General features: G+C 38.8%; 1 protein-coding gene across 4 annotated transcripts in view; it reads left to right on the top strand.

Annotated features, from left to right (window-relative positions):
* The first annotated feature begins 10,187 nt into the window (after window positions 1-10,187).
* Window positions 10,188-12,972, top strand: part of SPIRE1 (spire type actin nucleation factor 1) — a 187,163-nt gene continuing 184,378 nt past the window's right edge. For 2 of the 4 annotated variants that reach the window (XM_044243649.1, XM_044243650.1), the window contains exon 1: window positions 10,189-10,453. The gene's annotated coding sequence lies outside the window, so the exon portion shown is untranslated. Of the gene's footprint in view, window positions 10,454-12,972 lie in introns of all 4 variants that reach the window. The other 2 variants (XM_044243648.1, XM_044243651.1) reach the window with 2 other exon arrangements.

Raw genomic sequence — 12,972 nt, 5'->3', positions numbered from 1 at the left:
TAAGGATTGTCTTGAAATTGTGGAGTATTGTCATCTTACCATTGTTAAGATGAAGACATTACATTGTTTGCTTCATGAATATGGTTATTTTGCCATTTATTTTAAATCTTTATTTTTTCCTCAACAACATTTTGTATTTTTTATAGTTTTGTACTTCTGTTAATTTATTCCTATTTTAGCTTTTTGATGCTATTATAAATGGAATTGTTTTACTTAGTTTCATTTTTGGATTGTTTGTTGCAAGTGTATAGACATATAATTGATTTTTGTATGTTGATCTTGTATCATGCAACCTTGCTGACCTCATTTAATAGTTCTAATAGTTTTTTTAGTGGATTCCTTAGGATTTTCTTTAGGCTCAATCATGACACCTGCAAATAGAAGTACTTTTACTTCTTCATTTCCTATCTAGATATCTCCCATTCATTCATTCATTCATTCATTTATTCATCATTCATTTATCTGTCTAATTGCCCTGGCTAATACCTCCAGGACAATGTTGAAGGGAAATAGTAAGAGCAAATATCCTTGTCTTGTTCATGCTGTTGGAGTGAAATCATTCTTTTCACCATTAAGTCTGATGTTAACTAGTTTTCTCATAGATGCCCTTTATTAGGTTGAGGAAGTTCCCATCTAGCTACTAGTTGTTTTTATGTTTATCATGAAAGGGTGCTGGATTTTTGTCAAATGCTCTCTTTGCATCTATTGAGATAAAATGATTTTTTGATATAATGTATTACGTAAATTGATTTTCAAGAGTTAAACCAATCTTGAATTTCTGGGATAAATTGTATCGGTGGTGTGTAATTCTTTTTATAGGCTGCTGTATTCAGTTTGTAGTATTTTGTTGAGGATTTTTCTGTCTGTATTCATAAGAGATACTGGTTTGTAGTTTACTTTTCTTGTGATGTCTTTGATTTGGTATCAGGGTAATGCTGGTCTCAAAATGAATTGGAAAGTGTTCGTTGCTGCTTTTTTTTGGGAGTTGGTGGAAAGTTGATTCTTTTTTTTTTTTTTTTCTTTTTTCTAAGAGAGGGAAGAAGGGAGAGAGAGTGAGTTCACATGAGTTGGGGGGAGGCAGGGAGTGAGAGAGATAAAGAATCTTAAGCATGTTCCACACCCAGTATGGAGTCCAGTGTAAGACTTGATTTCACAACCCTGAGATCATTACCTGAGCCAAAATCAAGAGTTGGATACTTAACCAATGGAGCCACACATGTGCCCCAAGTTGATTCAGTTTTCACTTTGGTAGAATTCAGAGACCATCTTTTGGGCCTGGGCTTTACTTTATAGGTAGTTTTTAAATTACTAGCTCAGTTTTTTCACTTAATATAGTTCTATATTTCTTCTAGAGGCAGTATTGATATTTTGTGTCTTTCTAGGAATTTATCTATTTCATCTAAGTTATCTAATTTTGCTGTACAGTTGTTCATAGTATTTCTTCATAAAGTCAGTAGTAATAACTCCTCTTTCATTTCTGATTCTAGTAATGGGAGACCTCTCTCTCTCTCTCTCCCTTTTTTTCCCCCAATTTGTTGATCTTTCCAAAGAACTAGGGTTTGTTTCATTGATTTTTCTTTGTTTTTCTATTCCTTTTTCATTCATTTCTACCCTGTTCTTTTTATTTCTGTCCTTCTTGCTTTAGGTTTAGTTGTACTTCTTTTTCTAGTATCTTAAGGTGGAAGGTTAACTTACTGATTTTGGATCTTTCTTCTTCCTTAATATAGTCATTTACAGCTATAAATTTTCCTCTAAGCACTCCTTTGGATGCATCCCATAGATTTTGGTATGTTTTTCTTTATTTTCTTCCATCACATAGTATTTTCTGATGTCCCTTTTGATTTCTTCTTTGACCCATTAGCTATTTAGGAGTGTGTTAATGTGTTAATTTCCATGTGTTTGTGAATTACCCAATTTTTCCCCCTGCTATTGATTTATTTATTGATGTTTGTTTTAGGAATTAACATAGTTTGTCCTGGAGAATGTTCACATGTGCACTTCAGAGAAAAGTATATTCTATTGTTGGGTGGAATATTCTGTAGTTGTATGCAGGGTCTAATGGTTTATAGTGTTCAAATATTTTATCAATCCATTAATGGTTCTATTCTAATTGTTCAATTTTTAATGAAAGTAGAGTAGTAAAGTCCTCCAACTATTGCTGTTGAATTATTTCTCCCTTCCTATCAGTTTTTTTTTCATGTATTTTGGTACTCTGTTATATGTTTGTAATTGTTATATGTATATATTCTTTTATCATAAAAAATCCTCTTTATGTCTAATAATATTCTTGTTGTAATGTCTGCTTTTTTTGATGTTAATATAGTTTTCTTGTGGTTGCCATCTGCATGATTATATCTTCTTCCATCCTTTAACTTTTAATGAATTCTTATCTTTCAATACAAAGAGTATCTCTTGTGGATGGTGTAAAGTCAAATCGTTTTTTCCCCCCTCAGTCTGAGAGTCTCTGCCTTTTGTCTGTGTTGTTATATCATTCACATTTTATGTTCTTATTTATATATCTGGGTTTATGTTTACCATTTAACTTTTTGTTTTGTGTTTCATACTTTTTCCTCTGTTTCTCCTTTACCGCTTTCATTTACATTAAGTAAATATTTTCTAATTTTAATTTCTAATTTAAATGTAAATGTCTTTAATAATTTGTCACTATTTTTAAGTTTATTTATTTTTTGATGGTTGCTCTCGGGTTTCTCGTATACATCTTAACAAAAATCAGGGCGCTTGGGTGGCTCAGTTGGTTAAACCTCTGCCTTCGGCTTAGGTCATGATCCCAGAGTCCTGGGATTGAATCCCACATCGGGCTCCTAGCTCTGCAGGGTGTCCGCTTTTCCCTCTGACCTTCTCCCCCTTCATGTTCTCTCTCTCACTCACTCTCTCTCTCTCTCAAATAAATAAATAAAATCTTAAAAAACTTAAAAGAATCAGCTTGAGATTTATACTAGCTTGATTCCAGTGATATGGAATTTTAATTTTTTAAGCTAAAGTTATAAATAATGTTTCAAATGAAACTTGATTACTTTTTGTCTGACAGTACATCACGAAAACTAATGTTTTTAGATTAGTTAAAAAATGTTAAATTGGAATCTTCAGTTTTTAACATACCTGATTGTAAAAGTCAGTTAATAACTTGTATTACAAGTACAGGTTGTTTTAAATATCATAGAAAAAGTTAACTCAAAAGTTACCTCTTTGTAAAACTCCATGACAATATTGGGTTCTTTTTCAAAGACATTTTCAAAATAAGCTTAAGCCTTTTTGAAATATGTCTTTATGTATATGTTTTTCTTCTAAAATACATGTAATAGAGATTCTAATCATTTGGTACTCAATCACTGAAAAATGCTACTTTTTGTGTTGTGAACTGCATAGGTAAAAGTTAATATTGTTGTAATTCTACCTTACTTACTAACCGGCATGCAGCAGGCTGCTATCTTAGTTATTTCAGGTGCTTTGAAAGAATTTTAAATATTAATGCATTAATTTACTTCACAATAAGACAAATTTAAGGTGTTAACACTATGCTATTGGACTTAAAAAAAAACTATATCATATTCATCACTCTCTTGCATAATGGCAAGTTTTCGTGAGTATAAACATAACTGGATGAGAATTTCAAATATCTCTAGATATTCTCATAGGAATGTTATATAAATGAATGTCTTCTATTTTATGTGTTTGATCAAGTAAACATCATAAACAGTTGGCCTAACTTATCTTTTTTTAAAAATATTTACTTGACAACAAGTAAAAATATAACAAGTAGGCAGAGAGGCAGGCAGAGACAGAGGGAGGGGGAAGCAGGCTCCGCGCTGAGTGGGGAGCCTGATGTAGGGCTCAATCCCAGGACCCTGGGATCATGACCTGAGCCGAAGGCAGAGGCTTTAACCCACTGAGCCATCCAGGTGCCCCTGGCCTAACTTATCTTGATGGTTGCTTTAGTCCTCTGCTTTAGCTGAGGAAAGTTGGCCCAGTATTTAAAATCCTACAAAATCAATAAAATTTAAAAATTGCTTCTGCTACAGAGAAAAATAATGAACGTTATATAATTCAGTTAAAACTGAAAATGTCAATGACATTAGGACAATATCGCAGTTGAGGGAAGATAATTACCAAATTTGCAAGGGAATGATTTTTTAAAAAGATTTTTTATTAAGGGTGCCTGGGTGGCTCAGTCGGTTGAGCGTCTGCCTTCGGCTAGGGTCATGATCTCAGGATCCTGGAATTGAGCCCCATGTCAGGCTCTCTGCTCAACAGGGAGTCTGCTTCTCCCTCTCCCTCTCTGCCTGCCATTTCCCAACCCCTGCTTTCTCTGTCTGTCAAATAAATAAAATCTTTAAAAGATTTTATTTATTTATTTATTTGAGATAGATAGAAAGAGAGAGAGAAGAGCACAAGCAGGGAGAATAGCAGAGGGAAAAGGGAGAAGCAAGCTCCCCGCTGAGCAGAGAGCCTGATTCAGGACTGGGATCCCCTGGGAGCAGACGCTTAACCGACTGAGCCACCCAGGTGCCCAGTGAATAATTTTATACCCTTAAAAGAACTGCTTAGGAGGTGTGTTTAAAATGTCATAGCTTTAGGTTGAGATCTAGGAGTTACATCTTTGTGAATTTTAATGTCAATGATTTTTTTCTAACATTTCTTGGCAATGATTATGAGGTAGAAAATAGGAGCAAGGATTATGCTCGCTGTTCCCAAGAGAAATGAACATGCATAGAAAATAAGAGAAAGAAAGATATTGTACTCCATTAATGACTATCAAGAAAAGATCAAAAGGACACAGGAATTCCGGTTAAAAAAATATTTCAAGGGAAAAACCTGAGGGCAAAGCACTACTAAAATATAAGTACAGCCCAACCTATATACCCTTCCACAAAAAGTACCAAAGCAAGGCTTTATTTCATTGCTTATAAGCCATATTTTGTGTTAGTTACATATTGACCTTGGAAGAGAAATGAGCCTTTTACAGAATCACAGTAGAAGAGTAGAGCCAGAGAAGCTCCAGACTTCTACTGGCACATTAGGTTAAAAAAAAAATCCTTTGAACATTAAGAAAAGTACCATATTTTTTGTATAAAGCAAAGCAAAAATTTATTGTGGAGGTTTGAAAAATATTTTAGATTTGTCTCATCAACAAAGTATTACTTCAGTCTGAAAATGCATTCATTCTCTTCAACTTATACAACCTAAAATTCTGGTTTCTTAAAAGTCTTATTGAGAATTCTACATTTTCAAGCAAGTATTGTCAAACATCAAAATTTTGCTATCAAATAAAGATATTTTCATGCCTTGTATTGTTTTCTATTTTCCATTAGAATTAAGAAATAAGCTACTGCTTATCCTAACTTGAAATTTGATGAGAAGTAGGTAATATGGCTAAAAAACAGGATCTGGAAAGCTTATGTTAAAGGAAGTGTATTTGAAGTACTTTTGGCAAATGTCAGTAATTTGGGGTAAGTTATTTAATCTCTGTAGACTCAAATTTTTATTAAGTGTAAAACAGTGGATGGCCTCAAATTTAGATCTAGGTCTTCTCCAAATTGAATCTTTTTTTTTTTACTAATTGGGGCTAACAATTCCACTCATATTCAGAATCAGAAGACCATCTGTCCTTGTTGGTTTGAAAATAATTATTTCAAAGGAGAGTCACATTAATAAAGTGAAACATGACAGTGAAACATGACTATTGTTTGACCTAGTATTTTCCAGAATCCTTCATGAACATACTGATATGCTACTGTTAGATATTTTGCCTTGTTCCTCTACTTTTCCTCAGTTTTTATCAGTGGGTATGTAACTTGATCTCATCAAGGTAGGATACGTAAATTTTAAATATGTTAGATGCTACAGAATGAATATGTTGTGGAAAACACTGGTTTGGGGTACCACTTAGAAAAAGGCATTCATGAGTATCTTCTAAATGTTTCTCAATATCTCTGCCATTGGATACAAAACTTAATTCTTTTACAAGTTTACAGATCAAAGGAATCCAATTTTGTTGTGTTCTTATCTGGTCTATGTACTTCTGATTCTATGTATGAGGCCATATGCTAATTTCCATGACTAATTTTAAAGATTTTGGGCTAATATTTAGTTTGATTATGAAAATGACAAGAGACGAGTTTCAAACTGCATTTAGGGTTGTTGATGGAATTAGCCTCCTTAGGGGAGTGATAATTTGGAATTCTTTGATGGGGATGGAGTTATTATAGATCACTTTGAAGATAATTACTATGGGGAGATCACCGCTACGGTGAAACTCAATGCCAGTGAACTCACAAAAACCAATAGAGGGAGATGGGGCATTGCATCATTCATTCAAGGTATTTAAAATACCAAAAGTTTGGTTGATTGTGGTGGTATGTACAAATTTAAAGCATCTGCTTTTTATTTACTACTCTTGCTTGCTGGAGTGAGGAATGAAGTGTGAGGACTTTTTTCTTGCTCTATGCAAATGTGGAGAGATGTAAGTAGCAGAAAGAGCTGAGCTGTTCAGGAGTCCTGGATTTCAGTCCTACCTTGTTCATTTACTAGTTCTATATTTTGTCATTTGTAAGATATAGTAATATTTGACCTTGAGTTGTATAACTGAAGAAAGCACTTTGAAAATGTAAAATTATCACTTTAAAATTATAAAATATTATAATTGTGGGCAATAAAAATTTAGGTTATGTCACTGAAAAAAATATGCTGTTCTATTTTTTCCTTTTTGGTGCACTTTTCTAGGTGAATGTGCCTCTTAGGAGCAATTGTCTGGGAGTGACTGGATTAAGCTTGGGCTGCACAGGCAGATTGTGCTCCCTGAAGGCCTTGCTCCCTGAAAGACTCAGAGCAGCTCAGCCAGCATGTCCACAGTATGAAGCATGAAGTACATTTATTCTGCAAAAATGATAAGTAAATATAAGATAAAAAATGTCAAGGATTCCATTTTTAATAAATGCAGCAACAAAATCAATGAAAATTAAAATCATATTCAGAGTAACATGTGCCACTATTTTTCACAGATTTTATAGCACTTTGAAAAAGATATTTACATGTTGATTTGTCTTGTTCCTTTTAAATATATAGAGCATTTTTTCTTTTTCATGATGAAATTTTTTTTTTTTTAAAGATTTTATTTATTTATTTGACAGAGAGAGATCACAAGCAGGCTGAGAGGCAGGCAGAGAGAGAGAGGAGGAAGCAGGCTCCCTACTGAGCAGAGAGCCCGATGCGGGCCTCGATCCCAGGACCCTGAGATCATGACCTGAGCCGAAGGCAGCGGCTTAACCCATTGAGCCACCCAGGCGCCCTAGAGCATTTTTTTTTTTTAAGTGGTGAAGCCAAGAATTAAAAAAAAAAAAAAAAAAAAAAAAAAAAAAAATCAGTGACAGAAATTGGGACAAAATATACTGTCCCAAGGTATTAGAAACTTTGAACTTGAACTGAAAATGAGAAAATGGGAAGGTTATTCTAAGTTATTCCACAGTCCTGATTGAGTCCTGGGTATATATGGACCTCTGATAGTCTTGTCAAGAGTCACTTTCTCAGAGTCTTATGATGATAGACATGGGGCTTTATAAAAATTTTAAAGAGTTCTGAAAAATCATATAAAAGTTATACTGTCTTTGTACAAAAAGGAATCAGGTGTTCAGGTTATATAATAAATAGATTTATAATAAAATATAGCTAGGATTTTTAAGATTTATCTTCTATGTTTTCTGCATATATTAACATTTTGCTTGTCATCTTGCCTCAACTTAATTCCATATAAGCTCTCAAAGGCAAGAAATTTACTTTAAATACAGTATATCAGTCATGAGTTTGTATCTGGGGGGAAAAAGCCCTATTTTATATAACCCTCCTGTGATTCAATGCCATATTGTTTTTCTTCCCAAAATGTATATTTAAAAATTATCACTTAAGAAAGGAAAGAATCTTGGCACTTAGGTGGCTCAGTTGGTTAGGCAACTGCCTTCAGCTCAGGTCAAGATCCTGAAGTCCCAGTATCAAATCCCGCTAATGCTCAGTAGGGCATCTACTTCTTCCTCTGACCCTCCCCCCCTCATGCTCTCTTTCAAATAAATAAATAAAATATTTTTTAAAAAGAAAGGAAAAACTCTTTCTGTTGCGAATTTGTTTTAAAGAATACATCTTTTAATGATAACATTTCAGGTAAAATTTGGATTTTTCTTTTTCTTCACGTCCACTTCTTTCCTTCTTCCTTTCAGTTACCTTTACTTGGAGATTTATTTATTGCCCTGTATCAGGAGTAGCAAGGGACTGGCTCATGGATTCATTAGTTGATTAATTCATTTGACTTGTGTTTTGTGGAGGGAGTAAAGATAAGGACAAATACATAAGTGATTTTTGTTGTAGTTGTCCAAGTGCAATGGAACAGCAATATCCCATAAGGCCACGAGATGGTAGTGTTGTCCACAAGAGTAGACCGTTTAGCTGTTCTTCATTGTTCAAACTGTTTTAAAGCCCTCTGTATTTTCAGAATTCACACAGAATCTAAACTTTTAAGGTAGCCAAAATTTGGATATGTTTTCCCAGTTTTTCAATCAAAAGATTTTATGTATCTATATATCCATATCTATCCATCCGATCTGTATCATATAAGGAATTAGGCTTTTCTTCTCAAGGTTTGGCACACATAGGGGCATTTTTACAATGGGATTATGAACCTATAATATTGCTTAAGGGTTTTTTTTGTATCTCTTGTAGTGAAATTATAATAAGATGATTAGGAAGAAGCTTTTTTCTCCCCCTTTCAATTCCTTACTCTTTTAAAATACCTTTTGCTTTTCTCTCTTCTCCCTACTACTGCTGTATGTACTGTGATATCTTAAGCATTGGTAATAGACCCTTGTAATTTTTAGTGCAAGATGCAATGGTTAAGAGCGTGGGATCTAATATAACACACAAAGCTGCCTTAAAAGTTTAATTGGTAATTACTGTAAATTTCTTACTCGGTTGATACTTTAAACTCTCTCTGGTTCTTAGCACTAGCCTCAGAATGGAAAGTTACCAATTAAACTCGTTTACCAATGAGTGATTATTTTATCTAAGAATGATGTTGTATTGCATAACTTAATGAAGTCAGCGAGGTTCTGGGGAGTGCAGTATTTCTTTTCTTCTACGGCTTGTTCCCCTCAGTTCAATGTTGCCACCCTGATACTAATTCCACATCGTCTGAACATACTGGGCTCACTGGACTATGATGAGTGCGATCACTGGAGACATCCTTAGGGAGGAGTTGTGCGAACGTTACAAAATGAATCCGGAAGGACGCTGAAACTAATGTCTACAAATTATTTACAACATGGTTATATCCCAGGCCCTCATCTACGCACTTGGGAGAAGTCAGTGAGCAAACCCCATAAAGGCCCCTGTCCTCAGAGAGCTTACAATGAAAATGGGAGGACCTATTCAATAAACAGTACATCTAAGTAAATTATACGGTATCTCGATGGCGACAACTACCCCAAAAAGAGCAGAGGAGGATCCGGGGGATGATGAAGGAGCGAGGCCGGGCGCAGTACGAAGTCGGCTGGTCAGGAGAAACCGTGTGGAGGCTTGAAAGAGGCGCAGGACCCGCGCCCAGCCGACCGCCGGGGGTGGGCGGGAGCAGGCGCGGCGGCGGGGGAAGCCGGAGCGGTTTCAGAGACCTTTATTAGGAATTTGCTACAGGCTGGGTTCGAACTCCAAATTAGCCTCCCAGCGAGTCAGTTCCTGGGGGATCCAGGGCCAGTGGCCTCCCAGCGCGACGGGGGATCGCTGCAGTCGGCGCGGTCAGCTTGGCCACGGAGGGCACACCCGAGCTGCGGGCCGTGCGGACCCTTGGCGGGGCGGCTCCGCGGCCCCGGCACCGAGCGCGCGGCGAGGCGCGGGGCGGGGCCGGCGGACGCCATCGCGTCGCTACGGGCCGGCGGCAGCGGCGGCCTGGTCAGGACGGCCGCGGCGTCCTCGCCGCTCTCCGCTCGCCCACGGCAGCCGGGCCCTCGCCCAGTCCCCCGCCTGGTCCCCCACGGCGGCGCGCGCGGCCAGGTTGGGCGGGGCGGTTCCGGGGATGAGGAGGAGGCGGCGCGCCGAGACGATGCTCCGGAGCTGAAGAGACGCCGGCACACGGCGCGGCGGCCGAGCGCAGCGCCGACCCGCGGGATGGCTCAGCCGGCGGGCCCGGCGGGCGGCGGGGGGCCTGCGGACTCCGGGGCGGCTGGCGGCCCGCCGGACGCGCTGAGCCTGGAGGAGATCCTGCGGCTCTACAACCAGCCCATCAACGAGGAGCAGGCGTGGGCCGTGTGCTACCAGTGCTGCGGCTCCCTGCGCGCCGCGGACGCCGGCCGCCGCCAGCCCCGTCGCCGCGTGCGCTCAGCCGCGCAGATCCGCGTCTGGAGGGACGGCACCGTCACCCTGGCGCCCGACGACGCGGGAGAGCCGCCCCCGGCCACGGGTGAGGCCGCCGACCTGCGACTCCACCGAGACCCCTCTCCGCGGCCCCTTTTCCCTGGAAGCCCCCGGCCAGGCCCTTACGCCCCGCGACTCCCACCTCCCATGGGAGGACCCCCCCTGCGGCCCCATTTTTCTCCCTCGTCTTCCTGGGCCCTGCCCTTCTGCTGTGCGCCCCCCACCTCCGACAGGAGGACCCCCACCGCGGCCCCCCTTTTCCTTCGCAATGCCTGGGCCCTGCCCTTCCGCCCGGCGAACGCCCACCTCCCCTGGGAGAGCCGGGAGGAGCAGGGCCTGGGGCCGGCGGGGGGCGGGGTGGTGGTGGTGCTGGCCCTGTGGTCTAGCGGGGGCTCCACGTAGGTCAGAACAGGGGGGTGGGGGGACGGGCAGCGGCACAAAGAGGGGTTGTGAAGAGGGCGTCCGGGCGGGCCTGCGCCCCCCGAGTAGGGCCGCGGACCTGCCCAAGGTGCTGGTAATTGCACAGACTGTCATAGGACAGCTGCCCCCGTCTTGTTTGGGAAATGGAGTGGGTTGGGTCCTTTTCATGATAAGCTATGTATACATACTTACATGCCAGGGCTGTTTACTTGGGATGTGGTAGGTGCTATGAAAGGTTCACGTGAGATCTCGTCAAGGATAGTTAATTCTGCTGTCAGGAAAATTACACCTTTCGGAATGAGTAGTCAGCTAATAGTATTTTTTTTTTTTTTTAATTTGGTAACGAATTCCTTCAGTTTGGAAATATAAAAAGCCCCGAAGAGAATGTTGCTATTTTGGGAGAAACAGGAGGAGACGAAATAATGATTTCTAGCTCTTGAAAGTTAAAAATAACTACCATTTACCTGTGTGTTAAAATTTGTTGCAATGAGAAAACAGGCTTGTCAAGTCAAAAGTTGACAGGATGTCAGATAAACATAAAATGGGTTTTAGTTAGGTTATTGTCCAATGTAAATTCTTCAAGATTATCACCTACACATTATTATGTAGCTAGCGCTTACTCAGAGAGGTACTGATGATGAGGGGATTGATAATAGGTTTCTCCTATCAGTTTTTATATATTTCAGTCTTTTGAGAGGCAAGTATATTAAAAACATAGAGAAATAATCCGCCCTCACTTTTAGAAAGTTGATGGAAATGTCAAAATGCTTAAGGTGAAAGATGTACTTCATTATTCAGTAAAATGACATTTAATCCAAATCCTTATCTAAATTGATTAAAATAAAAAGCATTCAAGATTTTAGTTATCAATTCTTTCACTTCCCATAAACATTAAAGTGTGTGTGTGTGTGTGTCAGGTAAATGCATTTTAGAACTTTGACTTGTTTAAATCTATTCTTCATAATTCTCTGGAAATTATTTTATTATTATAGTTTTTAGTTTGATGTGTTTATTTTTTAAAGTTGGACTTAATGTTAGTGGGAAATACTTGGTATTATAATTTATTTATAGTGTATTAACATGATATGCAAAGATAAGCTTTGAGGCAAAGCAGTGCTTTGAAATCTGGCATTTCAAGGGGGAAAATGGTTGTGTGTAACCTTCTTTTAGAAGCGGCATTCGTAGTGTTGACTTCTGGAAGGAATAAACAGGAGTTTACATTCTTTTTCCTGAACTTAATCCCAGAAGAGTGTGGTTAAAGTTATGCTTATAGACCTACGAGTCGTTTAGTTGTCAAGACAGATGTATTCTGGCAGTAGTTAGAAAAAAAAATCAGAATCTCATGTTGAAATGAATTATTATTATTTTTTGTATGATTAGTATGAGTAATAATATCTTGACCTCAGTGTAATACTCTGTCTTCCTGGAGAGAATAGTAGTTTCCCTGCAATCCATCCTCTTCCTTGGTTTGACTCATGATCTCTGCTACCAGTTGTTGAGAGAGAGCCCAACCAAAGTTGTTGATACAGTCTTGAGCATCTTAGGCTTGATCGATTACAAATCTTTAGGAAGTTCTTACTAACATACTGCTTATGTTAGTTTATTTCCTCCTAGGATTTAAGAGCAGTTGCATGGTTACAGAAGGCACAGAAGTGTCTTCTGAACACTTCATCTTGATTCTTAAAAATACTGAATAATTTAGTTCTGTGCACATGTATAAATTCTATTTTTAAGGAAAAATATTAATCTTGACACCTCGATTCTAAGAAGTACTTTTTCACTGTAGGATGTTTCATAGGATTGTATGTAGTCGGCATTCAACAGCATTTATATTTTCACACAGTTTATCTGTTGAGTTATTTCCAGATGGAGGCTTAGGGGATTTAAGGGACTTGCTTATATTCATATTGATAACCTTGAATCAAATCCAGGTCTTTTAACCTCTAGACTTAGAAACAGATTTGGTGTGAATTTGGGTCCTTATGTTCCTCCCCTCCCTAGCTGAGTGACCTTGAATAAGTTCCTTAACCTCCCTTAATTACTGAGTTAAAGACACTTAAGCTCTGCATATACAATCACTGTGAGTCCAGCCTCCTCATCTGTAAAATGAGAATAGATCACTTTTTCACGTGAGACCACTTAAGT

Source organism: Neovison vison, chromosome 3 (genome assembly GCF_020171115.1).
Source record: "Neovison vison isolate M4711 chromosome 3, ASM_NN_V1, whole genome shotgun sequence".
Classification (NCBI taxonomy): Eukaryota; Metazoa; Chordata; class Mammalia; order Carnivora; family Mustelidae; genus Neogale; species Neogale vison.
The sequence above is the reverse complement of the archived record's forward strand: the minus strand, read 5'-3'. Positions and strand labels throughout refer to the sequence as shown.